At 44.6% G+C, this 27819-nt stretch overlaps 17 non-coding genes across 17 annotated transcripts; all 17 read left to right on the top strand.

The window, feature by feature from the left end:
• Positions 1–1111: 1111 nt before the first annotated feature.
• trnal-cag lies at positions 1112–1194 on the top strand. Its single transcript has one exon. It is a non-coding gene; the product is annotated as a tRNA-Leu (tRNA).
• A 295-nt stretch (positions 1195–1489) lies between these two features.
• Positions 1490–1571, top strand: trnas-aga. The gene has a single exon. It is a non-coding gene; the product is annotated as a tRNA-Ser (tRNA).
• Positions 1572–2903: 1332 nt separating this feature from the next.
• trnal-cag lies at positions 2904–2986 on the top strand. The gene has a single exon. It is a non-coding gene; the product is annotated as a tRNA-Leu (tRNA).
• A 2386-nt stretch (positions 2987–5372) lies between these two features.
• On the top strand, positions 5373–5454 carry trnas-aga. Its single transcript has one exon. It is a non-coding gene; the product is annotated as a tRNA-Ser (tRNA).
• Positions 5455–6790: 1336 nt separating this feature from the next.
• trnal-cag lies at positions 6791–6873 on the top strand. The gene has a single exon. It is a non-coding gene; the product is annotated as a tRNA-Leu (tRNA).
• A 298-nt stretch (positions 6874–7171) lies between these two features.
• On the top strand, positions 7172–7253 carry trnas-aga. The gene has a single exon. It is a non-coding gene; the product is annotated as a tRNA-Ser (tRNA).
• A 1333-nt stretch (positions 7254–8586) lies between these two features.
• trnal-cag lies at positions 8587–8669 on the top strand. The gene has a single exon. It is a non-coding gene; the product is annotated as a tRNA-Leu (tRNA).
• A 296-nt stretch (positions 8670–8965) lies between these two features.
• On the top strand, positions 8966–9047 carry trnas-aga. The gene has a single exon. It is a non-coding gene; the product is annotated as a tRNA-Ser (tRNA).
• A 1330-nt stretch (positions 9048–10377) lies between these two features.
• On the top strand, positions 10378–10460 carry trnal-cag. The gene has a single exon. It is a non-coding gene; the product is annotated as a tRNA-Leu (tRNA).
• A 295-nt stretch (positions 10461–10755) lies between these two features.
• Positions 10756–10837, top strand: trnas-aga. The gene has a single exon. It is a non-coding gene; the product is annotated as a tRNA-Ser (tRNA).
• A 1331-nt stretch (positions 10838–12168) lies between these two features.
• trnal-cag lies at positions 12169–12251 on the top strand. Its single transcript has one exon. It is a non-coding gene; the product is annotated as a tRNA-Leu (tRNA).
• Positions 12252–12545: 294 nt separating this feature from the next.
• trnas-aga lies at positions 12546–12627 on the top strand. Its single transcript has one exon. It is a non-coding gene; the product is annotated as a tRNA-Ser (tRNA).
• Positions 12628–13959: 1332 nt separating this feature from the next.
• On the top strand, positions 13960–14042 carry trnal-cag. The gene has a single exon. It is a non-coding gene; the product is annotated as a tRNA-Leu (tRNA).
• A 289-nt stretch (positions 14043–14331) lies between these two features.
• On the top strand, positions 14332–14413 carry trnas-aga. The gene has a single exon. It is a non-coding gene; the product is annotated as a tRNA-Ser (tRNA).
• A 1332-nt stretch (positions 14414–15745) lies between these two features.
• trnal-cag lies at positions 15746–15828 on the top strand. Its single transcript has one exon. It is a non-coding gene; the product is annotated as a tRNA-Leu (tRNA).
• Positions 15829–21299: 5471 nt separating this feature from the next.
• On the top strand, positions 21300–21381 carry trnas-aga. The gene has a single exon. It is a non-coding gene; the product is annotated as a tRNA-Ser (tRNA).
• A 1331-nt stretch (positions 21382–22712) lies between these two features.
• On the top strand, positions 22713–22795 carry trnal-cag. Its single transcript has one exon. It is a non-coding gene; the product is annotated as a tRNA-Leu (tRNA).
• The last annotated feature ends 5024 nt before the right edge of the window (positions 22796–27819 follow it).

Below are 27819 nucleotides of genomic sequence, written 5' to 3'. Positions count from 1 at the left end.
GCCACAGATTTCAGGTGAGATCCCATGATACACTCAAAAATACAACAACACGATTCTCATGAATAACCATTAAGCCTTTTGCTAAGATTTCCCCCATTTTGACATGTGGACCTGTTGTCTACCCTGACGGATTGCTCCAGACACTTTTTTGGTCCTATCTGAGGGATTTTTATATTCATGTCAAAATGGCCATATTCTGAAGACTCTCTTGTAGTTTGCAGGGTAATCGAACTCGCCGCATCTAAAGTCAAGCCACACGTCATAGGTGAGATGCCTTGTTAAACCCGAAAAATATAATAAAAACACGATTGCGTTGAAAATAACCATTAAGCCATTCAGTTCGCAGTCTCCCCTGGAGGCGTGTGTTCGACACCCACTTCTGACAACTGTTTAGCGCCTGCATGTCATGCTGCTTTGTTGAAAACCAGTTGATAAATAAATGACTTACGGTAATGGAAATAACACCTAGTTAATATGACTAGTGAATAACTATCGTATTTGTAACATTCTGCAAAAACAGCTAGTTGATGAGAGGCTGAAAGAGAATTGCAAGAATCGCGCAATTTCCCAAACAGGCAAATAACAAAAGGCATCTCGGAAGGCACAACTCGTCGGTCGTTGTCAGTGGATTGTATTGGCGGGAAGAACAAAAATATAGTCTTCAGGGTAATCGAAGTCGCCGCATCTAAAGTCAAGCCACAGGTCACAGGTGAGCTGCCTTGTTAAACCCTAAAAATAAATAAAAACAAGATTGCGCTGAAAATACCCATTAAGCCATTTGTTAAGATTTCCCCCGTGTGGACCTGTTGTCACTCTTACCCTGATGGTTGCTCATACTTCCAGACACCTTTTCGGTCTTATCTGAGCAATTTGATCATTTATATCAGAATGTCCATATTCTGAGGCCACTTTAGCGCTCAATCAATGACGATTTTCTACGCGTTTCCCATTGAAGGCCATATTGAGGTTAAATCAATGACTGGAGCTTTTAATTGATAAAAACAAATGACTATTGAAAGTGCAAGTCAGTATCGTGCATTTACTGGTCTTTATTTACTGGTCATTTACTGGTCTTCTACTCTTTAACCCGAAACCCAGTTACTGTCCAGTAGTCAGGATGGCCGAGCGGTCTAAGGCGCTGCGTTCAGGTCGCAGTCTCCCCTGGAGGCGTGGGTTCAAATCCCACTTCTGACAGATGTTTAGCTGCTCTCACGCAGGAGTCATGCTGCTTTGCAGTAATAATCAGAAGATGAAATAACAACTTCACACAGTGAAATAACAATTAGTAAATTAACCCTCTCAACCTTCTGGAGCTGGGCAAAGAAAATAAGAAAAAGCAGTACTTAATAACAACTGAATGAGGGGAACATTTCATGAAGTTAATGTATTATAGTGAGTTACTACATTATCCTTCAGTTATTAAATTATCATTTGCTGTAGGCTATGCCTGCCGGGCCCTTCACTTCTAACAAAAAATTCTACTGTCACAGTTGTCGTGGCCGAGTGGTTAAGGCGATGGACTAGAAATCCATTGGGATCTTCCCGCGCAGGTTCGAATCCTGCCGACAACGAAAATACATTTTTTTGACCCCTCCGGAGGTGGAAGTTTATTCGTGTTTCATATACCAATCACATCCTCTCAGATCTCCACAAGTACATAGGGATCAGGTGTCCATTTGGGATAGGACTGCAGGCCATCTATCTCACCTCACACATTTACACACCTGGTTATCCATCCTTCTAGCTCTATGAGGTCAACAGTAGCATAGGTTACAGGTTTGTGGGCAAGCCACAGATTTCAGGTGAGATCCCATGATACACTCAAAAATACAACAACACGATTCTCATGAATAACCATTAAGCCTTTTGCTAAGATTTCCCCCATTTTGACATGTGGACCTGTTGTCCTCTTACCCTGACGGATTGCTCCAGACACTTTTTTGGTCCTATCTGAGGGATTTTTATATTCATGTCAAAATGGCCATATTCTGAAGACACTCTTATAGTCTGCAGGGTAATCGAACTCGCCGCATCTAAAGTCAAGCCACACGTCATAGGTGAGATGCCTTGTTAAACCCGAAAAATATAATAAAAACACGATTGCGTTGAAAATAACCATTAAGCCATTCAGGTCACAGTCTCCCCTGGAGGCGTGTGTTCGACACCCACTTCTGACAACTGTTTAGCGCCTGCATGTCATGCTGCTTTGTTGAAAACCAGTTGATAAATAAATGACTTACGGTAATGGAAATAACACCTAGTTAATATGACTAGTGAATAACTATCGTATTTGTAACATTCTGCAAAAACAGCTAGTTGATGAGAGGCTGAAAGAGAATTGCAAGAATCGCGCAATTTCCCAAACAGGCAAATAACAAAAGGCATCTCGGAAGGCACAACTCGTCGGTCGTTGTCAGTGGATTGTATTGGCGGGAAGAACAAAAATATAGTCTTCAGGGTAATCGAAGTCGCCGCATCTAAAGTCAAGCCACAGGTCACAGGTGAGCTGCCTTGTTAAACCCTAAAAATAAATAAAAACAAGATTGCGCTGAAAATACCCATTAAGCCATTTGTTAAGATTTCCCCCGTGTGGACCTGTTGTCACTCTTACCCTGATGGTTGCTCATACTTCCAGACACCTTTTCGGTCTTATCTGAGCAATTTGATCATTTATATCAGAATGTCCATATTCTGAGGCCACTTTAGCGCTCAATCAATGACGATTTTCTACGCGTTTCCCATTGAAGGCCATATTGAGGTTAAATCAATGACTGGAGCTTTTAATTGATAAAAACAAATGACTATTGAAAGTGCAAGTCAGTATCGTGCATTTACTGGTCTTTATTTACTGGTCATTTACTGGTCTTCTACTCTTTAACCCGAAACCCAGTTACTGTCCAGTAGTCAGGATGGCCGAGCGGTCTAAGGCGCTGCGTTCAGGTCGCAGTCTCCCCTGGAGGCGTGGGTTCAAATCCCACTTCTGACAGATTGTTTAGCTGCCTCTCACGCAGGAGTCATGCTGCTTTGCAGTAATAATCAGAAGATGAAATAACAACTTCACACAGTGAAATAACAATTAGTAATTATCCCTCTCAACCTTCTGGAGCTGGGACAAAGAAAATAAGAAAAAGCAGTACTTAATAACAACTGAATGAGGGGAACATTTCATGAAGTTAATGTCATTATAGTGACTTACTACATTATCCTCTGTTTTCTGTGCTTGATTTCGCTTAATACTTTGGATACTGGTGCACTTGTAATCAGAACGCCTTTTTGTCATGTAGGCAACCATACACGATTTTCTTCATAACCCATTTCATATTTCGTGGAGCCTAAATTACACAATTTTCTTCATAATGCATGTATTACATGTGAATGTAAAATAATGAATTATGTTGGCTTACACTTATGGCCTTTCCAAGGCCTTTCCATACCTTAAGGGAACATTTTAGCACTCGCCATATGGTTAGTGAGAAACGCCACTTGCAAATGTAAGGTCCCTTACTAGACGTCCTGCAACGTTTCTAAAATTCGTGGACGGCGTCGGGCCGTGCACGGGGGAGACATCTTTCAGGAAGTCATCAAACTAAATCTCTCGGACGTTCGGTTTCCGTTTTATAAAAATAACAAATTTTGGTCATTTTTCCGCAGTCTCGGAAATTCCCACCAGAGGGAAAATAAATAATATTGCAAATGCACAAGCACATTGCAAATGCATGTGGCCTTTTCTCCTAAACGGAAAATATTTCGAAGACGTAATGGACAGTTGGCCCCGAACAAGATGGCGTCGAGGCCTCAACGCTTTTTGAGTTATGGCCATTTTTCTGGGATTAAAGGTCAAAAACGCAAAGTAGGGTGCTAATTTGACCGCTTCACGTCAAAGTACATAAGCATACGGTGTCAGGAAAAAAAGAACCAGCCATTTATCTATCGTAATTTAAGAGAAATCGTACATTGACAAATTGGTCATGTTCACAAAAAGGAGTAAAAAAAAAAAAAAGTTACAGATCCAGTTGCAGTGTGTTCAGACGAACATTCTTTAAGTGGGTCTCGAAGCTCTGCCAGAATTCTGTGATTTTATGTGATTTTATGAAATAACACACACTCATTTAACCCTCTGTAAATAAGTCAGTTCTTAACATAAAGACTTAAACCTCAACATTATATAAGAGCCTACCCCAAGGAGGATATGTGTTCACTTTCAGCTTCCTATGTCAACCGGAAGTACCTTCAAATGGTGCCATAGGGTCAGTTTCGAAGGGTTAAAAAGGTCAGATCTGCCTCCCGGGTGGCGCAGTGGTCTAGGGCACTGCATCGCAGTGCTAGCTGCGCCACCAGAGTCTCTGGGTTTGTGCCCAGGCTCTGCCGCAGCCGGCCGCGACCGGGAGGTCCGTTGGCCTAGCGTCGTCCGGGTTAGGGAGGGTTTGGCCGGTAGGGATATCCTTGTCTCATCGCGCTCCAGCGACTTTTGTGGCGGGCCGGGGGCAGTGTGCGCTAGCCAAGGGGGCCATGTGCACGGTGTTTCCTCCGACACATTGGTGCGGCTGGCTTCCGGGTTGGAGGCGCGCTGTGTTAAGAAGCAGTGCGGCTTGGTTGGGTTGTGCTTCGGAGGACGCGTGGCTTTCGACCTTCGTCTCTCCTGAGCCCATACGGGAGTTGTAGCGATGAGACAAGATAGTAATTACTAGCGATTGGATACCACGAAGAAAAGGGGATAAAAGGATGGAGTGAAAAAGTACGGTGCTTAAAGACACACAAAGCCTGCAATGGCATTGCCATTATCTCCAGGCCGTGCCGAGTTCAACGAGATGCCCCGCTTGACCGTAGCTAGCTCGGTCTGAGTGCAGCGACAGGGACAAGAAGAAGGACCCAAATGACCCTTTGACCTCAATTTCATATTCTTTTGCTTTTGGGAGACAGAGAGAGAACCGTTAAGGTTAGAAGCACAATTTGACCTCAGGAACGTTCCTAAGGTCCTCCCGATCTGTGCAAGCCTAACATTGACCGTGTGGCATTAACCCTTAATAGTTAAAAGAAGGTGTTTACATCAAACAGTTTACAATGACATGTCTCCCCATAGGAGACATGCCTGCTCCCCTAAATTCAACCTGAAGCCTATGTGGGTTAATAATGCCTTATGAACCTGTCTTCGATGACAATCCATCAGGCCACTATGAGGTCTACCTGTGTTGATTCTAAGCTTCCTGAAAATAAGAAAAAGCAGTACTTAATAACAACTGAATGAGGGGAACATTTCATGAAGTTAATGTATTATAGTGAGTTACTACATTATCCTTCAGTTATTAAATTATCATTTGCTGTAGGCTATGCCTGCCGGGCCCTTCACTTCTAACAAAAATTCTACAGTCACAGTTGTCGTGGCCGAGTGGTTAAGGCGATGGACTAGAAATCCATTTGGATCTTCCCGCGCAGGTTCGAATCCTGCCAACAACGAAAATACATTTTTTTGGACCCCTCCGGAGGTGGAAGTTTATTCGTGTTTCATATACCAATCACATCCTCTCAGATCTCCACAAGTACATAGGGATCAGGTGTCCATTTGGGATAGGACTGCAGGCCATCTATCTCACCTCACACATTTACACACCTGGTTATCCATCCTTCTAGCTCTATGAGGTCAACAGTAGCATAGGTTACAGGTTTGTGGGCAAGCCACAGATTTCAGGTGAGATCCCATGATACACTCAAAAATACAACAACACGATTCTCATGAATAACCATTAAGCCTTTTGCTAAGATTTCCCCCATTTTGACATGTGGACCTGTTGTCACTCTTACCCTGACGGATTGCTCCAGACACTTTTTTGGTCCTATCTGAGGGATTTTTATATTCATGTCAAAATGGCCATATTCTGAAGACACTCTTATAGTCTGCAGGGTAATCGAACTCGCCGCATCTAAAGTCAAGCCACACGTCATAGGTGAGATGCCTTGTTAAACCCGAAAAATATAATAAAAACACGATTGCGTTGAAAATAACCATTAAGCCATTCAGGTCGCAGTCTCCCCTGGAGGCGTGTGTTCGACATCCACTTCTGACAACTCTTTAGCGCCTGCATGTCATGCTGCTTTGTTGAAAACCAGTTGATAAATAAATGACTTACGGTAATGGAAATAACACCTAGTTAATATGACTAGTGAATAACTATCGTATTTGTAACATTCTGCAAAAACAGCTAGTTGATGAGAGGCTGAAAGAGAATTGCAAGAATCGCGCAATTTCCCAAACAGGCAAATAACAAAAGGCATCTCGGAAGGCACAACTCGTCGGTCGTTGTCAGTGGATTGTATTGGCGGGAAGAACAAAAATATAGTCTTCAGGATAATCGAAGTCGCCGCATCTAAAGTCAAGCCACAGGTCACAGGTGAGCTGCCTTGTTAAACCCTAAAAATAAATAAAAACAAGATTGCGCTGCAAATACCCATTAAGCCATTTGTTAAGATTTCCCCCAGTGTGGACCTGTTGTCACTCTTACCCTGATGGTTGCTGCATACTTCCAGACACCTTTTCGGTCTTATCTGAGCAATTTGATCATTTATATCAGAATGTCCATATTCTGAGGCCACTTTAGCGCTCAATCAATGACGATTTTCTACGCGTTTCCCATTGAAGGCCATATTGAGGTTAAATCAATGACTGGAGCTTGTAATTGATAAAAACAAATGACTATTGAAAGTGCAAGTCAGTATCGTGCATTTACTGGTCTTTATTTACTGGTCATTTACTGGTCTTCTACTCTTTAACCCGAAACCCAGTTACTGTCCAGTAGTCAGGATGGCCGAGCGGTCTAAGGCGCTGCGTTCAGGTCGCAGTCTCCCCTGGAGGCGTGGGTTCAAATCCCACTTCTGACAGATGTTTAGCTGCCTCTCACGCAGGAGTCATGCTGCTTTGCAGTAATAATCAGAAGATGAAATAACAACTTCACACAGTGAAATAACAATTAGTAAATTAATCCCTCTCAACCTTCTGGAGCTTGGGCAAAGAAAATAAGAAAAAGCAGTACTTAATAACAACTGAATGAGGGGAACATTTCATGAAGTTAATGTATTATAGTGACTTACTACATTATCCTTCAGTTATTAAATTATCATTTGCTGTAGGCTATGCCTGCCGGGCCCTTCACTTCTAACAAAAAATTCTACTGTCACAGTTGTCGTGGCCGAGTGGTTAAGGCGATGGACTAGAAATCCATTGGGATCTTCCCGCGCAGGTTCGAATCCTGCCGACAACGAAAATACATTTTTTTGACCCCTCCGGAGGTGGAAGTTTATTCGTGTTTCATATACCAATCACATCCTCTCAGATCTCCACAAGTACATAGGGATCAGGTGTCCATTTGGGATAGGACTGCAGGCCATCTATCTCACCTCACACATTTACACACCTGGTTATCCATCCTTCTAGCTCTATGAGGTCAACAGTAGCATAGGTTACAGGTTTGTGGGCAAGCCACAGATTTCAGGTGAGATCCCATGATACACTCAAAAATACAACAACACGATTCTCATGAATAACCATTAAGCCTTTTGCTAAGATTTCCCCCATTTTGACATGTGGACCTGTTGTCACTCTTACCCTGACGGATTGCTCCAGACACTTTTTTGGTCCTATCTGAGGGATTTTTATATTCATGTCAAAATGGCCATATTCTGAAGACACTTTTATAGTCTGCAGGGTAATCGAACTCGCCGCATCTAAAGTCAAGCCACACGTCATAGGTGAGATGCCTTGTTAAACCCGAAAAATATAATAAAAACACGATTGCGTTGAAAATAACCATTAAGCCATTCAGGTCGCAGTCTCCCCTGGAGGCGTGTGTTCGACATCCACTTCTGACAACTCTTTAGCGCCTGCATGTCATGCTGCTTTGTTGAAAACCAGTTGATAAATAAATGACTTACGGTAATGGAAATAACACCTAGTTAATATGACTAGTGAATAACTATCGTATTTGTAACATTCTGCAAAAACAGCTAGTTGATGAGAGGCTGAAAGAGAATTGCAAGAATCGCGCAATTTCCCAAACAGGCAAATAACAAAAGGCATCTCGGAAGGCACAACTCGTCGGTCGTTGTCAGTGGATTGTATTGGCGGGAAGAACAAAAATATAGTCTTCAGGATAATCGAAGTCGCCGCATCTAAAGTCAAGCCACAGGTCACAGGTGAGCTGCCTTGTTAAACCCTAAAAATAAATAAAAACAAGATTGCGCTGCAAATACCCATTAAGCCATTTGTTAAGATTTCCCCCATGTGGACCTGTTGTCACTCTTACCCTGATGGTTGCTGATACTTCCAGACACCTTTTCGGTCTTATCTGAGCAATTTGATCATTTATATCAGAATGTCCATATTCTGAGGCCACTTTAGCGCTCAATCAATGACGATTTTCTACGCGTTTCCCATTGAAGGCCATATTGAGGTTAAATCAATGACTGGAGCTTGTAATTGATAAAAACAAATGACTATTGAAAGTGCAAGTCAGTATCGTGCATTTACTGGTCTTTATTTACTGGTCATTTACTGGTCTTCTACTCTTTAACCCGAAACCCAGTTACTGTCCAGTAGTCAGGATGGCCGAGCGGTCTAAGGCGCTGCGTTCAGGTCGCAGTCTCCCCTGGAGGCGTGGGTTCAAATCCCACTTCTGACAGTTGTTTAGCTGCCTCTCGCGCAGGAGTCATGCTGCTTTGCAGTAATAATCAGAAGATGAAATAACAACTTCACACAGTGAAATAACAATTAGTAAATTATCCCTCTCAACCTTCTGGAGCTGGACAAAGAAAATAAGAAAAAGCAGTACTTAATAACAACTGAATGAGGGGAACATTTCATGAAGTTAATGCATTATAGTGACTTACTACATTATCCTTCAGTTATTAAATTATCGTTTGCTCTAGGCTATGCCTGCCGGGCCCTTCACTTCTAACAAACAATTCTACTGTCACAGTTGTCGTGGCCGAGTGGTTAAGGCGATGGACTAGAAATCCATTGGGATCTTCCCGCGCAGGTTCGAATCCTGCCGACAACGAAAATACATTTTTTGACCCCTCCGGAGGTGGAAGTTTATTCGTGTTTCATATACCAATCACATCCTCTCAGATCTCCACAAGTACATAGGGATCAGGTGTCCATTTGGGATAGGACTGCAGGCCATCTATCTCACCTCACACATTTACACACCTGGTTATCCATCCTTCTAGCTCTATAGGCAACAGTAGCATAGGTTACAGGTTTGTGGGCAAGCCACAGATTTCAGGTGAGATCCCATGATACACTCAAAAATACAACAACAGGATTCTCATGAATAACCATTAAGCCTTTTGCTAAGATTTCCCCCATTTTGACATGTGGACCTGTTGTCACTCTTACCCTGACGGATTGCTCCAGACACTTTTTTGGTCCTATCTGAGGGATTTTTATATTCATGTCAAAATGGCCATATTCTGAAGACACTTTTATAGTCTGCAGGGTAATCGAACTCGCCGCATCTAAAGTCAAGCCACACGTCATAGGTGAGATGCCTTGTTAAACCCGAAAAATATAATAAAAACACGATTGCGTTGAAAATAACCATTAAGCCATTCAGGTCGCAGTCTCCCCTGGAGGCGTGTGTTCGACATCCACTTCTGACAACTCTTTAGCGCCTGCATGTCATGCTGCTTTGTTGAAAACCAGTTGATAAATAAATGACTTACGGTAATGGAAATAACACCTAGTTAATATGACTAGTGAATAACTATCGTATTTGTAACATTCTGCAAAAACAGCTAGTTGATGAGAGGCTGAAAGAGAATTGCAAGAATCGCGCAATTTCCCAAACAGGCAAATAACAAAAGGCATCTCGGAAGGCACAACTCGTCGGTCGTTGTCAGTGGATTGTATTGGCGGGAAGAACAAAAATATAGTCTTCAGGATAATCGAAGTCGCCGCATCTAAAGTCAAGCCACAGGTCACAGGTGAGCTGCCTTGTTAAACCCTAAAAATAAATAAAAACAAGATTGCGCTGCAAATACCCATTAAGCCATTTGTTAAGATTTCCCCCATGTGGACCTGTTGTCACTCTTACCCTGATGGTTGCTGATACTTCCAGACACCTTTTCGGTCTTATCTGAGCAATTTGATCATTTATATCAGAATGTCCATATTCTGAGGCCACTTTAGCGCTCAATCAATGACGATTTTCTACGCGTTTCCCATTGAAGGCCATATTGAGGTTAAATCAATGACTGGAGCTTGTAATTGATAAAAACAAATGACTATTGAAAGTGCAAGTCAGTATCGTGCATTTACTGGTCTTTATTTACTGGTCATTTACTGGTCTTCTACTCTTTAACCCGAAACCCAGTTACTGTCCAGCAGTCAGGATGGCCGAGCGGTCTAAGGCGCTGCGTTCAGGTCGCAGTCTCCCCTGGAGGCGTGGGTTCAAATCCCACTTCTGACAGTTGTTTAGCGCCTCTCGCGCAGGAGTCATGCTGCTTTGCAGTAATAATCAGAAGATGAAATAACAACTTCACACAGTGAAATAACAATTAGTAAATTATCCCTCTCAACCTTCTGGAGCTGGACAAAGAAAATAAGAAAAAGCAGTACTTAATAACAACTGAATGAGGGGAACATTTCATGAAGTTAATGCATTATAGTGACTTACTACATTATCCTTCAGTTATTAAATTATCGTTTGCTCTAGGCTATGCCTGCCGGGCCCTTCACTTCTAACAAACAATTCTACTGTCACAGTTGTCGTGGCCGAGTGGTTAAGGCGATGGACTAGAAATCCATTGGGATCTTCCCGCGCAGGTTCGAATCCTGCCGACAACGAAATTACATTTTTTTGACCCCTCCGGAGGTGGAAGTTTATTCGTGTTTCATATACCAATCACATCCTCTCAGATCTCCACAAGTACATAGGGATCAGGTGTCCATTTGGGATAGGACTGCAGGCCATCTATCTCACCTCACACATTTACACACCTGGTTATCCATCCTTCTAGCTCTATAGGCAACAGTAGCATAGGTTACAGGTTTGTGGGCAAGCCACAGATTTCAGGTGAGATCCCATGATACACTCAAAAATACAACAACAGGATTCTCATGAATAACCATTAAGCCTTTTGCTAAGATTTCCCCCATTTTGACATGTGGACCTGTTGTCACTCTTACCCTGACGGATTGCTCCAGACACTTTTTTGGTCCTATCTGAGGGATTTTTATATTCATGTCAAAATGGCCATATTCTGAAGACACTTTTATAGTCTGCAGGGTAATCGAACTCGCCGCATCTAAAGTCAAGCCACACGTCATAGGTGAGATGCCTTGTTAAACCCGAAAAATATAATAAAAACACGATTGCGTTGAAAATAACCATTAAGCCATTCAGGTCGCAGTCTCCCCTGGAGGCGTGTGTTCGACATCCACTTCTGACAACTCTTTAGCGCCTGCATGTCATGCTGCTTTGTTGAAAACCAGTTGATAAATAAATGACTTACGGTAATGGAAATAACACCTAGTTAATATGACTAGTGAATAACTATCGTATTTGTAACATTCTGCAAAAACAGCTAGTTGATGAGAGGCTGAAAGAGAATTGCAAGAATCGCGCAATTTCCCAAACAGGCAAATAACAAAAGGCATCTCGGAAGGCACAACTCGTCGGTCGTTGTCAGTGGATTGTATTGGCGGGAAGAACAAAAATATAGTCTTCAGGATAATCGAAGTCGCCGCATCTAAAGTCAAGCCACAGGTCACAGGTGAGCTGCCTTGTTAAACCCTAAAAATAAATAAAAACAAGATTGCGCTGCAAATACCCATTAAGCCATTTGTTAAGATTTCCCCCATGTGGACCTGTTGTCACTCTTACCCTGATGGTTGCTGATACTTCCAGACACCTTTTCGGTCTTATCTGAGCAATTTGATCATTTATATCAGAATGTCCATATTCTGAGGCCACTTTAGCGCTCAATCAATGACGATTTTCTACGCGTTTCCCATTGAAGGCCATATTGAGGTTAAATCAATGACTGGAGCTTGTAATTGATAAAAACAAATGACTATTGAAAGTGCAAGTCAGTATCGTGCATTTACTGGTCTTTATTTACTGGTCATTTACTGGTCTTCTACTCTTTAACCCGAAACCCAGTTACTGTCCAGCAGTCAGGATGGCCGAGCGGTCTAAGGCGCTGCGTTCAGGTCGCAGTCTCCCCTGGAGGCGTGGGTTCAAATCCCACTTCTGACAGTTGTTTAGCGCCTCTCGCGCAGGAGTCATGCTGCTTGCAGTAATAATCAGAAGATGAAATAACAACTTCACACAGTGAAATAACAATTAGTAAATTATCCCTCTCAACCTTCTGGAGCTGGACAAAGAAAATAAGAAAAAGCAGTACTTAATAACAACTGAATGAGGGGAACATTTCATGAAGTTAATGCATTATAGTGACTTACTACATTATCCTTCAGTTATTAAATTATCGTTTGCTCTAGGCTATGCCTGCCGGGCCCTTCACTTCTAACAAACAATTCTACTGTCACAGTTGTCGTGGCCGAGTGGTTAAGGCGATGGACTAGAAATCCATTGGGATCTTCCCGCGCAGGTTCGAATCCTGCCGACAACGAAATTACTATTTTTTTGACCCCTCCGGAGGTGGAAGTTTATTCGTGTTTCATATACCAATCACATCCTCTCAGATCTCCACAAGTACATAGGGATCAGGTGTCCATTTGGGATAGGACTGCAGGCCATCTATCTCACCTCACACATTTACACACCTGGTTATCCATCCTTCTAGCTCTATAGGCAACAGTAGCATAGGTTACAGGTTTGTGGGCAAGCCACAGATTTCAGGTGAGATCCCATGATACACTCAAAAATACAACAACAGGATTCTCATGAATAACCATTAAGCCTTTTGCTAAGATTTCCCCCATTTTGACATGTGGACCTGTTGTCACTCTTACCCTGACGGATTGCTCCAGACACTTTTTTGGTCCTATCTGAGGGATTTTTATATTCATGTCAAAATGGCCATATTCTGAAGACACTTTTATAGTCTGCAGGGTAATCGAACTCGCCGCATCTAAAGTCAAGCCACACGTCATAGGTGAGATGCCTTGTTAAACCCGAAAAATATAATAAAAACACGATTGCGTTGAAAATAACCATTAAGCCATTCAGGTCGCAGTCTCCCCTGGAGGCGTGTGTTCGACATCCACTTCTGACAACTCTTTAGCGCCTGCATGTCATGCTGCTTTGTTGAAAACCAGTTGATAAATAAATGACTTACGGTAATGGAAATAACACCTAGTTAATATGACTAGTGAATAACTATCGTATTTGTAACATTCTGCAAAAACAGCTAGTTGATGAGAGGCTGAAAGAGAATTGCAAGAATCGCGCAATTTCCCAAACAGGCAAATAACAAAAGGCATCTCGGAAGGCACAACTCGTCGGTCGTTGTCAGTGGATTGTATTGGCGGGAAGAACAAAAATATAGTCTTCAGGATGATCGAAGTCGCCGCATCTAAAGTCAAGCCACAGGTCACAGGTGAGCTGCCTTGTTAAACCCTAAAAATAAATAAAAACAAGATTGCGCTGCAAATACCCATTAAGCCATTTGTTAAGATTTCCCCCATGTGGACCTGTTGTCACTCTTACCCTGATGGTTGCTGATACTTCCAGACACCTTTTCGGTCTTATCTGAGCAATTTGATCATTTATATCAGAATGTCCATATTCTGAGGCCACTTTAGCGCTCAATCAATGACGATTTTATACGCGTTTCCCATTGAAGGCCATATTGAGGTTAAATCAATGACTGGAGCTTGTAATTGATAAAAACAAATGACTATTGAAAGTGCAAGTCAGTATCGTGCATTTACTGGTCTTTATTTACTGGTCATTTACTGGTCTTCTACTCTTTAACCCGAAACCCAGTTACTGTCCAGCAGTCAGGATGGCCGAGCGGTCTAAGGCGCTGCGTTCAGGTCGCAGTCTCCCCTGGAGGCGTGGGTTCAAATCCCACTTCTGACAGTTGTTTAGCGCCTCTCGCGCAGGAGTCATTTGCAGTAATAATCAGAAGATGAAATAACAACTTCACACAGTGAAATAACAATTAGTAAATTATCCCTCTCAACCTTCTGGAGCTGGACAAAGAAAATAAGAAAAAGCAGTACTTAATAACAACTGAATGAGGGGAACATTTCATGAAGTTAATGCATTATAGTGACTTACTACATTATCCTTCAGTTATTAAATTATCGTTTGCTCTAGGCTATGCCTGCCGGGCCCTTCACTTCTAACAAAAAATTCTACTGTCACAGTTGTCGTGGCCGAGTGGTTAAGGCGATGGACTAGAAATCCATTGGGATCTTCCCGCGCAGGTTCGAATCCTGCCGACAACGAAAATATTTTTTTTTGACCCCTCCGGAGGTGGAAGTTTATTCGTGTTTCATATACCAATCACATCCTCTCAGATCTCCACAAGTACATAGGGATCAGGTGTCCATTTGGGATAGGACTGCAGGCCATCTATCTCACCTCACACATTTACACACCTGGTTATCCATCCTTCTAGCTCTATAGGCAACAGTAGCATAGGTTACAGGTTTGTGGGCAAGCCACAGATTTCAGGTGAGATCCCATGATACACTCAAAAATACAACAACAGGATTCTCATGAATAACCATTAAGCCTTTTGCTAAGATTTCCCCCATTTTGACATGTGGACCTGTTGTCACTCTTACCCTGACGGATTGCTCCAGACACTTTTTTGGTCCTATCTGAGGGATTTTTATATTCATGTCAAAATGGCCATATTCTGAAGACACTTTTATAGTCTGCAGGGTAATCGAACTCGCCGCATCTAAAGTCAAGCCACACGTCATAGGTGAGATGCCTTGTTAAACCCGAAAAATATAATAAAAACACGATTGCGTTGAAAATAACCATTAAGCCATTCAGGTCGCAGTCTCCCCTGGAGGCGTGTGTTCGACATCCACTTCTGACAACTCTTTAGCGCCTGCATGTCATGCTGCTTTGTTGAAAACCAGTTGATAAATAAATGACTTACGGTAATGGAAATAACACCTAGTTAATATGACTAGTGAATAACTATCGTATTTGTAACATTCTGCAAAAACAGCTAGTTGATGAGAGGCTGAAAGAGAATTGCAAGAATTCGCGCAATTTCCCAAACAGGCAAATAACAAAAGGCATCTCGGAAGGCACAACTCGTCGGTCGTTGTCAGTGGATTGTATTGGCGGGAAGAACAAAAATATAGTCTTCAGGATAATCGAAGTCGCCGCATCTAAAGTCAAGCCACAGGTCACAGGTGAGCTGCCTTGTTAAACCCTAAAAATAAATAAAAACAAGATTGCGCTGCAAATACCCATTAAGCCATTTGTTAAGATTTCCCCCATGTGGACCTGTTGTCACTCTTACCCTGATGGTTGCTGATACTTCCAGACACCTTTTCGGTCTTATCTGAGCAATTTGATCATTTATATCAGAATGTCCATATTCTGAGGCCACTTTAGCGCTCAATCAATGACGATTTTCTACGCGTTTCCCATTGAAGGCCATATTGAGGTTAAATCAATGACTGGAGCTTGTAATTGATAAAAACAAATGACTATTGAAAGTGCAAGTCAGTATCGTGCATTTACTGGTCTTTATTTACTGGTCATTTACTGGTCTTCTACTCTTTAACCCGAAACCCAGTTACTGTCCAGCAGTCAGGATGGCCGAGTGGTCTAAGGCGCTGCGTTCAGGTCGCAGTCTCCCCAGGAGGCGTGGGTTCAAATCCCACTTCTGACAGTTGTTTAGCGCCTCTCGCGCAGGAGTCATGCTGCTTTGCAGTAATAATCAGAAGATGAAATAACAACTTCACACAGTGAAATAACAATTAGTAAATTATCCCTCTTTTTTATTTTTTTATTTTTTTATTTCACCTTTATTTAACCAGGTAGGCTAGTTGAGAACAAGTTCTCATTTGCAACTGCGACCTGGCCAAGATAAAGCATAGCAGTGTGAACAGACAACACAGAGTTACACATGGAGTAAACAATAAACAAGTCAATAACATGGTAGAAAAAAAGAGAATCTATATACAATGTGTGCAAAAGGCATGAGGTAGGCAATAAATCGAAAATTACAATTTAGCAGATTAACACTGGAGTGATAAATCATCAGATGATCATGTGCAAGAAGAGATACTGGTGTGCAAAAGAGCAGAAAAGTAAATAAATAAAAGCAGTATGGGGGGTGAGGTAGGTAAATTGGGTGGGTAGTTTACAGATGGACTATGTACAGCTGCAGCGATCGGTTAGCTGCTCGGATAGCAGATTTTTAAAGTTGTTGAGGGAGATAAAAGTCTCCAACTTCAGAGATTTTTGCAATTCGTTCCAGTCGCAGGCAGCAGAGAACTGGAAGGAAAGGCGTCCAAATGAGGTTTTAGCTTTAGGGATGATCAGTGAGATACACCTGCTGGAGCGCGTGCTGCGGGTGGGTGTAGCCATCGTGACCAGTGAACTGAGATAAGGCGGCACTTTACCTAGCATAGCCTTGTAGATGACCTGGAGCCAGTGGGTCTGACGACGAACATGTAGCGAGGGCCAGCCGACTAGGGCATACAGGTCGCAGTGGTGGGTCGTATAAGGTGCTTTAGTAACAAAACGAATGGCACTGTGATAAACTGCATCCAGTTTGCTGAGTAGAGTGTTGGAAGCTATTTTGTAGATGACATCGCCGAAGTCGAGGATCGGTAGGATAGTCAGTTTTACTAGGGTAAGTTTGGCGGCGTGAGTGAAGGAGGCTTTGTTGCGGAATAGAAAGCCGATTCTTGATTTGATTTTGGATTGGAGATGTTTGATATGAGTCTGGAAGGAGAGTTTGCAGTCTAGCCAGACACCTAGGTACTTATAGATGTCCACATATTCTAGGTCGGAACCGTCCAGGGTGGTGATGCTAGTCGGGCGTGCGGGTGCAGGCAGCGAACGGTTGAAAAGCATGCATTTGGTTTTACTAGCGTTTAAGAGCAGTTGGAGGCCACGGAAGGAGTGTTGTATGGCATTGAAGCTCGTTTGGAGGTTAGATAGCACAGTGTCCAAGGAAGGGGCGGAAGTATATAGAATGGTGTCGTCTGCGTAGAGGTGGATCAGGGAATCGCCCGCAGCAAGAGCAACATCATTGATGTATACAGAGAAAAGAGTCGGCCCGAGAATTGAACCCTGTGGTACCCCCATAGAGACTGCCAGAGGACCGGACAACATGCCCTCCGATTTGACACACTGAACTCTGTCTGCAAAGTAGTTGGTGAACCAGGCAAGGCAGTCATTAGAAAAACCGAGGCTACTGAGTCTGCCGATAAGAATATGGTGATTGACAGAGTCGAAAGCCTTGGCCAGGTCGATGAAGACGGCTGCACAGTAATGTCTTTTATCGATGGCGGTTATGATGTCGTTTAGTACCTTGAGCGTGGCTGAGGTGCACCCGTGACCGGCTCGGAAACCGGATTGCACAGCGGAGAAGGTACGGTGGGATTCGAGATGGTCAGTGATCTGTTTGTTGACTTGGCTTTCGAAGACCTTAGATAGGCAGGGCAGGATGGATATAGGTCTGTAACAGTTTGGGTCCAGGGTGTCTCCCCCTTTGAAGAGGGGGATGACCGCGGCAGCTTTCCAATCCTTGGGGATCTCAGATGATACGAAGGAGAGGTTGAACAGGCTGGTAATAGGGGGTGCGACAATGGCGGCGGACAGTTTCAGAAATAGGGGGTCCAGATTGTCAAGCCCAGCTGATTTGTATGGGTCCAGGTTTTCCAGCTCTTTCAGAACATCTGCTATCTGGATTTGGGTAAAGGAGAAGCTGGGGAGGCTTGGGCGAGTAGCAGCGGGGGGGGCGGGGCTGTTGGCCAAGGTTGGAGTCGCCAGGAGGAAGGCATGGCCAGCCATTGAGAAATGCTTGTTGAAGTCTTCGATTATCACGGATTTATCGGTGGTGACCGTGTTACCTAGCCTCAGTGCAGTGGGCAGCTGGGAGGAGGTGCTCTTGTTCTCCATGGACTTTACAGTATCCCAGAACTTTTTGGAGTTAGAGCTACAGGATGCGAATTTCTGCTTGAAAAAGCTGGCCTTTGCTTTCCTGACTGACTGCGTGTATTGGTTCCTGACTTCCCTGAACAGTTGCATATCGCGGGGGCTCTTCGATGCTATTGCAGTTCGCCACAGGATGTTTTTGTGCTGGTCGAGGGCAGTCAGGTCTGGAGTGAACCAAGGGCTATATCTGTTCTTGGTTCTGCATTTTTTGAACGGAGCATGCTTGTCTAATATGGTGAGGAAGTAACATTTAAAGAATGACCAGGCATCCTCAACTGACGGGATGAGGTCAATATCCTTCCAGGGTACCCGGGCCAGGTCGATTAGAAAGGCCTGCTCGCAGAAGTGTTTTAGGGAGCGTTTGACAGTGATGAGGGGTGGTCGTTTGACCGCGGACCCGTGGCGGATACAGGCAATGAGGCAGTGATCGCTGAGATCTTGATTGAAGACAGCAGAGGTGTATTTGGAGGGCAGGTTGGTCAGGATAATGTCTATTAGGGTGCCCATGTTTACGGATTTAGGGTTGTACCTGGTGGGTTCCTTGATGATTTGTGTGAGATTGAGGGCATCAAGCTTGGATTGTAGGACTGCCGGGGTGTTAAGCATATCCCAGTTTAGGTCACCTAACAGAACAAACTCTGAAGCTAGATGGGGAGCGATCAATTCACAGATGGTGTCCAGGGCACAGCTGGGAGCTGAGGGGGGTCGGTAGCAGGCGGCAACAGTGAGAGACTTATTTCTGGAGAGATTAATTTTTAAAATTAGAAGTTCGAACTGTTTGGGCATAGACCTGGAAAGTATGACAGAACTTTGCAGGCTATCTCTGCAGTAGATTGCAACTCCTCCCCCTTTGGCAGTTCTATCTTGACGGAAAGTGTTATAGTTGGGTATGGAAATCTCAGAATTTTTGGTGGCCTTCCTAAGCCAGGATTCGGACACGGCAAGGACATCAGGATTGGCAGAGTGTGCTAAAGCGGTGAGTAAGGCAAACTTAGGGAGGAGGCTTCTGATGTTGACATGCATGAGGCCAAGGCTTTTTCGATCGCAGAAGTCAACAAATGAGGGTGACTGGGGACATGCAGGGCCTGGGTTTACCTCCACATCACCCGAGGAACAGAGGAGTAGTAGGATGAGGGTGCGGCTAAAGGCTATCAAAACTGGTCGCCTAGAGCGTTGGGGACAAAGAATAAAAGGAGCAGATTTATGGGCGTGGTAGAATAGATTCTGGGCATAATGTGCAGACAGGGGTATGGAGGGGCGCGGGTACAGCGGAGGCAAGCCCAGGCACTGGGTGATGATAAGAGAGGTTGTATCTCTGGACATGCTGGTCTCAATGGGTGAGGTCACCGCATGTGTGGGGGGTGGGACAAAGGGGGTATCAGAGGTACGGAGAGTGGAACTACAGGGTCCATTGCAAACCAAAACAATGATTATGAAAACTAGCCTGAACAACAGTATGCAAGGCATATTGATATTTGAGAGAGACATACAATAAGGCATAAAGTGATTGCAGGTCTTGATTGGGAGAGCTAGCTAAAACAACAGGTAAGATAACAGCAGCAATAACAGGGTGCTAGTCTAACACAGCAACAACAGGTAAAAATGGCGACGACTAGGCAGAGAGGGTCGGATTAACTACACACAGATCCTGAGTTAAAGCACAGAGCCGACAGATAAAACACAAATAAACAGAATGGAGTACCGTGAATTAATGGACAGTCAAGCATGCATCAGCTATGTAGCCAAGTGATCATAGTGTCCAGGGGGCAGCCGTAGATGGAGCAGAGGAGGCCTCCACTAAGCTAGCACGCGGCGTTTAAAGTTAGTAGCCCGGGGGGTGGTCTGCTCAGACGGAGGGGGTCTGCTCAGACGTGGTTGTGTCGACAGAGAATCCAAGCCAGATGGCGATGGCGAAAGAGAGGTTGTGAATTGTAGAATTGTGTTTGCTAACTGGTGCTAGCTTCGTGGCAGTGGCGCTAGCTGCGCTAGCCGCAAGCTAGCTGTGAGGATCAGAAGCAGTGGCTCAGGGATTACGGCAGGAATCCGGCGTTGTTGTCGAGAGACAGTCCGATGCTGGTAAATTGGTGAGTAATATCCAGGCTAATAACAGGGCTGGTGTCTGTGCAGAAGGTAAAAGCTACTAGCAGTAGCAAAAAAAAATAAAAAAAAAATAAAATAAAAAAAATGGCTAAATTAGCTTGTAGCTGGTATTGTAGCCCAAGAATTCGCTGGTAGACCTCTTCAGCTAGCCGGCAGATGGGCCTAGCTCGATGCTAGCTCAAGGCTAACTGGTGCTTGCTTCGGGACAGAGGTGTTAGCCAGTAGTAGCCACTCGGTTGCAGCTAGCTAGCTGTGATGATACGGTGTAATTGTCCAGAGCTTGCGTCAGGAATCCGGTGATGTGGTAGAGAAAAAGCAGTCCTATATGCTCTGGGTTGATATCGCGCTTGCAGCTAGCCGGCAGATGGGCCTAGCTCGAGACTAGCTCAAGGCTAACTGGTGCTTGCTTCGGGACAGAGGTGTTAGCCAGTAGTAGCCACTCGGTTGCAGCTAGCTAGCTGTGATGATACGGTGTAATTGTCCAGAGCTTGCGTCAGGAATCCGGTGATGTGGTAGAGAAAAAGCAGTCCTATATGCTCTGGGTTGATATCGCGCTTGCAGACTGGCAGGTATTGGCCCGGTATTGAAGCTGGCTGTGTCCGAGTTGAGGGTGAAGACCGCAGCAGTGGCTAACTGACTACTAGCTAGTAGCTAGTTATCTGGCTAGCTTCTGCTTGAGGTTACGGTTCTAAAGTATAAAAAAAAATAGCAGGTCCGTACGACATTGGGTGAGGCGGAATGTAGGAATGTATATTCAGTTCCTAGATGGAAAGTGAAATTAAAATATATACGAAATGTATACGAAAAATACGAAGACTATTTACTATTTACTATTTACACGCGACAGGACAATACAGGACAATACAAACACACGTCCGACTGCTACGCCATCTTGGATTCTCTCAACCTTCTGGAGCTGGACAAAGAAAATAAGAAAAAGCAGTACTTAATAACAACTGAATGAGGGGAACATTTCATGAAGTTAATGCATTATAGTGACTTACTACATTATCCTTCAGTTATTAAATTATCGTTTGCTCTAGGCTATGCCTGCCGGGCCCTTCACTTCTAACAAACAATTCTACTGTCACAGTTGTCGTGGCCGAGTGGTTAAGGCGATGGCCTAGAAATCCATTGGGATCTTCCCGCGCAGGTTCGAATCCTGCCGACAACGGAATTACATTTTTTTGACCCCTCCGGAGGTGGAAGTTTATTCGTGTTTCATATACCAATCACATCCTCTCAGATCTCCACAAGTACATAGGGATCAGGTGTCCATTTGGGATAGGACTGCAGGCCATCTATCTCACCTCACACATTTACACACCTGGTTATCCATCCTTCTAGCTCTATAGGCAACAGTAGCATAGGTTACAGGTTTGTGGGCAAGCCACAGATTTCAGGTGAGATCCCATGATACACTCAAAAATACAACAACAGGATTCTCATGAATAACCATTAAGCCTTTTGCTAAGATTTCCCCCATTTTGACATGTGGACCTGTTGTCACTCTTACCCTGACGGATTGCTCCAGACACTTTTTTGGTCCTATCTGAGGGATTTTTATATTCATGTCAAAATGGCCATATTCTGAAGACACTTTTATAGTCTGCAGGGTAATCGAACTCGCCGCATCTAAAGTCAAGCCACACGTCATAGGTGAGATGCCTTGTTAAACCCGAAAAATATAATAAAAACACGATTGCGTTGAAAATAACCATTAAGCCATTCAGGTCGCAGTCTCCCCTGGAGGCGTGTGTTCGACATCCACTTCTGACAACTCTTTAGCGCCTGCATGTCATGCTGCTTTGTTGAAAACCAGTTGATAAATAAATGACTTACGGTAATGGAAATACCACCTAGTTAATATGACTAGTGAATAACTATCGTATTTGTAACATTCTGCAAAAACAGCTAGTTGATGAGAGGCTGAAAGAGAATTGCAAGATTCGCGCAATTTCCCAAACAGGCAAATAACAAAAGGCATCTCGGAAGGCACAACTCGTCGGTCGTTGTCAGTGGATTGTATTGGCGGGAAGAACAAACATATAGTCTTCAGGTTAATCGAAGTCGCCACATCTAAAGTCAAGCCACAGGTCACAGGTGAGCTGCCTTGTTAAACCCTAAAAATAAATAAAAACAAGATTGCGCTGAAAATACCCATTAAGCCATTTGTTAAGATTTCCCCCATGTGGACCTGTTGTCACTCTTACCCTGATGGTTGCTGATACTTCCAGACACCTTTTCGGTCTTATCTGAGCAATTTGATCATTTATATCAGAATGTCCATATTCTGAGGCCACTTTAGCGCTCAATCAATGACGATTTTCTACGCGTTTCCCATTGAAGGCCATATTGAGGTTAAATCAATGACTGGAGCTTGTAATTGATAAAAACAAATGACTATTGAAAGTGCAAGTCAGTATCGTGCATTTACTGGTCTTTATTTACTGGTCATTTACTGGTCTTCTACTCTTTAACCCGAAACCCAGTTACTGTCCAGCAGTCAGGATGGCCGAGCGGTCTAAGGCGCTGCGTTCAGGTCGCAGTCTCCCCTGGAGGCGTGGGTTCAAATCCCACTTCTGACAGTTGTTTAGCGCCTCTCGCGCAGGAGTCATGCTGCTTTGCAGTAATAATCAGAAGATGAAATAACAACTTCACACAGTGAAATAACAATTAGTAAATTATCCCTCTTTTTTATTTTTTTATTTTTTTATTTCACCTTTATTTAACCAGGTAGGCTAGTTGAGAACAAGTTCTCATTTGCAACTGCGACCTGGCCAAGATAAAGCATAGCAGTGTGAACAGACAACACAGAGTTACACATGGAGTAAACAATAAACAAGTCAATAACATGGTAGAAAAAAAGAGAATCTATATACAATGTGTGCAAAAGGCATGAGGTAGGCAATAAATCGAAAATTACAATTTAGCAGATTAACACTGGAGTGATAAATCATCAGATGATCATGTGCAAGAAGAGATACTGGTGTGCAAAAGAGCAGAAAAGTAAATAAATAAAAGCAGTATGGGGGGTGAGGTAGGTAAATTGGGTGGGTAGTTTACAGATGGACTATGTACAGCTGCAGCGATCGGTTAGCTGCTCGGATAGCAGATTTTTAAAGTTGTTGAGGGAGATAAAAGTCTCCAACTTCAGAGATTTTTGCAATTCGTTCCAGTCGCAGGCAGCAGAGAACTGGAAGGAAAGGCGTCCAAATGAGGTTTTAGCTTTAGGGATGATCAGTGAGATACACCTGCTGGAGCGCGTGCTGCGGGTGGGTGTAGCCATCGTGACCAGTGAACTGAGATAAGGCGGCACTTTACCTAGCATAGCCTTGTAGATGACCTGGAGCCAGTGGGTCTGACGACGAACATGTAGCGAGGGCCAGCCGACTAGGGCATACAGGTCGCAGTGGTGGGTCGTATAAGGTGCTTTAGTAACAAAACGAATGGCACTGTGATAAACTGCATCCAGTTTGCTGAGTAGAGTGTTGGAAGCTATTTTGTAGATGACATCGCCGAAGTCGAGGATCGGTAGGATAGTCAGTTTTACTAGGGTAAGTTTGGCGGCGTGAGTGAAGGAGGCTTTGTTGCGGAATAGAAAGCCGATTCTTGATTTGATTTTGGATTGGAGATGTTTGATATGAGTCTGGAAGGAGAGTTTGCAGTCTAGCCAGACACCTAGGTACTTATAGATGTCCACATATTCTAGGTCGGAACCGTCCAGGGTGGTGATGCTAGTCGGGCGTGCGGGTGCAGGCAGCGAACGGTTGAAAAGCATGCATTTGGTTTTACTAGCGTTTAAGAGCAGTTGGAGGCCACGGAAGGAGTGTTGTATGGCATTGAAGCTCGTTTGGAGGTTAGATAGCACAGTGTCCAAGGAAGGGGCGGAAGTATATAGAATGGTGTCGTCTGCGTAGAGGTGGATCAGGGAATCGCCCGCAGCAAGAGCAACATCATTGATGTATACAGAGAAAAGAGTCGGCCCGAGAATTGAACCCTGTGGTACCCCCATAGAGACTGCCAGAGGACCGGACAACATGCCCTCCGATTTGACACACTGAACTCTGTCTGCAAAGTAGTTGGTGAACCAGGCAAGGCAGTCATTAGAAAAACCGAGGCTACTGAGTCTGCCGATAAGAATATGGTGATTGACAGAGTCGAAAGCCTTGGCCAGGTCGATGAAGACGGCTGCACAGTAATGTCTTTTATCGATGGCGGTTATGATGTCGTTTAGTACCTTGAGCGTGGCTGAGGTGCACCCGTGACCGGCTCGGAAACCGGATTGCACAGCGGAGAAGGTACGGTGGGATTCGAGATGGTCAGTGATCTGTTTGTTGACTTGGCTTTCGAAGACCTTAGATAGGCAGGGCAGGATGGATATAGGTCTGTAACAGTTTGGGTCCAGGGTGTCTCCCCCTTTGAAGAGGGGGATGACCGCGGCAGCTTTCCAATCCTTGGGGATCTCAGATGATACGAAGGAGAGGTTGAACAGGCTGGTAATAGGGGGTGCGACAATGGCGGCGGACAGTTTCAGAAATAGGGGGTCCAGATTGTCAAGCCCAGCTGATTTGTATGGGTCCAGGTTTTCCAGCTCTTTCAGAACATCTGCTATCTGGATTTGGGTAAAGGAGAAGCTGGGGAGGCTTGGGCGAGTAGCAGCGGGGGGGGCGGGGCTGTTGGCCAAGGTTGGAGTCGCCAGGAGGAAGGCATGGCCAGCCATTGAGAAATGCTTGTTGAAGTCTTCGATTATCACGGATTTATCGGTGGTGACCGTGTTACCTAGCCTCAGTGCAGTGGGCAGCTGGGAGGAGGTGCTCTTGTTCTCCATGGACTTTACAGTATCCCAGAACTTTTTGGAGTTAGAGCTACAGGATGCGAATTTCTGCTTGAAAAAGCTGGCCTTTGCTTTCCTGACTGACTGCGTGTATTGGTTCCTGACTTCCCTGAACAGTTGCATATCGCGGGGGCTCTTCGATGCTATTGCAGTTCGCCACAGGATGTTTTTGTGCTGGTCGAGGGCAGTCAGGTCTGGAGTGAACCAAGGGCTATATCTGTTCTTGGTTCTGCATTTTTTGAACGGAGCATGCTTGTCTAATATGGTGAGGAAGTAACATTTAAAGAATGACCAGGCATCCTCAACTGACGGGATGAGGTCAATATCCTTCCAGGGTACCCGGGCCAGGTCGATTAGAAAGGCCTGCTCGCAGAAGTGTTTTAGGGAGCGTTTGACAGTGATGAGGGGTGGTCGTTTGACCGCGGACCCGTGGCGGATACAGGCAATGAGGCAGTGATCGCTGAGATCTTGATTGAAGACAGCAGAGGTGTATTTGGAGGGCAGGTTGGTCAGGATAATGTCTATTAGGGTGCCCATGTTTACGGATTTAGGGTTGTACCTGGTGGGTTCCTTGATGATTTGTGTGAGATTGAGGGCATCAAGCTTGGATTGTAGGACTGCCGGGGTGTTAAGCATATCCCAGTTTAGGTCACCTAACAGAACAAACTCTGAAGCTAGATGGGGAGCGATCAATTCACAGATGGTGTCCAGGGCACAGCTGGGAGCTGAGGGGGGTCGGTAGCAGGCGGCAACAGTGAGAGACTTATTTCTGGAGAGATTAATTTTTAAAATTAGAAGTTCGAACTGTTTGGGCATAGACCTGGAAAGTATGACAGAACTTTGCAGGCTATCTCTGCAGTAGATTGCAACTCCTCCCCCTTTGGCAGTTCTATCTTGACGGAAAGTGTTATAGTTGGGTATGGAAATCTCAGAATTTTTGGTGGCCTTCCTAAGCCAGGATTCGGACACGGCAAGGACATCAGGATTGGCAGAGTGTGCTAAAGCGGTGAGTAAGGCAAACTTAGGGAGGAGGCTTCTGATGTTGACATGCATGAGGCCAAGGCTTTTTCGATCGCAGAAGTCAACAAATGAGGGTGACTGGGGACATGCAGGGCCTGGGTTTACCTCCACATCACCCGAGGAACAGAGGAGTAGTAGGATGAGGGTGCGGCTAAAGGCTATCAAAACTGGTCGCCTAGAGCGTTGGGGACAAAGAATAAAAGGAGCAGATTTATGGGCGTGGTAGAATAGATTCTGGGCATAATGTGCAGACAGGGGTATGGAGGGGCGCGGGTACAGCGGAGGCAAGCCCAGGCACTGGGTGATGATAAGAGAGGTTGTATCTCTGGACATGCTGGTCTCAATGGGTGAGGTCACCGCATGTGTGGGGGGTGGGACAAAGGGGGTATCAGAGGTACGGAGAGTGGAACTACAGGGTCCATTGCAAACCAAAACAATGATTATGAAAACTAGCCTGAACAACAGTATGCAAGGCATATTGATATTTGAGAGAGACATACAATAAGGCATAAAGTGATTGCAGGTCTTGATTGGGAGAGCTAGCTAAAACAACAGGTAAGATAACAGCAGCAATAACAGGGTGCTAGTCTAACACAGCAACAACAGGTAAAAATGGCGACGACTAGGCAGAGAGGGTCGGATTAACTACACACAGATCCTGAGTTAAAGCACAGAGCCGACAGATAAAACACAAATAAACAGAATGGAGTACCGTGAATTAATGGACAGTCAAGCATGCATCAGCTATGTAGCCAAGTGATCATAGTGTCCAGGGGGCAGCCGTAGATGGAGCAGAGGAGGCCTCCACTAAGCTAGCACGCGGCGTTTAAAGTTAGTAGCCCGGGGGGTGGTCTGCTCAGACGGAGGGGGTCTGCTCAGACGTGGTTGTGTCGACAGAGAATCCAAGCCAGATGGCGATGGCGAAAGAGAGGTTGTGAATTGTAGAATTGTGTTTGCTAACTGGTGCTAGCTTCGTGGCAGTGGCGCTAGCTGCGCTAGCCGCAAGCTAGCTGTGAGGATCAGAAGCAGTGGCTCAGGGATTACGGCAGGAATCCGGCGTTGTTGTCGAGAGACAGTCCGATGCTGGTAAATTGGTGAGTAATATCCAGGCTAATAACAGGGCTGGTGTCTGTGCAGAAGGTAAAAGCTACTAGCAGCGGCAAAAATAAATAAATAAATAAATAAAATAAAAAATAAAAAAAATGGCTAAATTAGCTTGTAGCTGGTATTGTAGCCCAAGAATTCGCTGGTAGACCTCTTCAGCTAGCCGGCAGATGGGCCTAGCTCGATGCTAGCTCAAGGCTAACTGGTGCTTGCTTCGGGACAGAGGTGTTAGCCAGTAGTAGCCACTCGGTTGCAGCTAGCTAGCTGTGATGATACGGTGTAATTGTCCAGAGCTTGCGTCAGGAATCCGGTGATGTGGTAGAGAAAAAGCAGTCCTATATGCTCTGGGTTGATATCGCGCTTGCAGCTAGCCGGCAGATGGGCCTAGCTCGAGACTAGCTCAAGGCTAACTGGTGCTTGCTTCGGGACAGAGGTGTTAGCCAGTAGTAGCCACTCGGTTGCAGCTAGCTAGCTGTGATGATACGGTGTAATTGTCCAGAGCTTGCGTCAGGAATCCGGTGATGTGGTAGAGAAAAAGCAGTCCTATATGCTCTGGGTTGATATCGCGCTTGCAGACTGGCAGGTATTGAAGCTGGCTGTGTCCGAGTTGAGGGTGAAGACCGCAGCAGTGGCTAACTGACTACTAGCTAG

Source organism: Salvelinus namaycush, chromosome 40 (assembly GCF_016432855.1).
Source record: "Salvelinus namaycush isolate Seneca chromosome 40, SaNama_1.0, whole genome shotgun sequence".
NCBI classification, from domain to species: domain Eukaryota; kingdom Metazoa; phylum Chordata; class Actinopteri; order Salmoniformes; family Salmonidae; genus Salvelinus; species Salvelinus namaycush.
The sequence above is the reverse complement of the archived record's forward strand: the minus strand, read 5'-3'. Positions and strand labels throughout refer to the sequence as shown.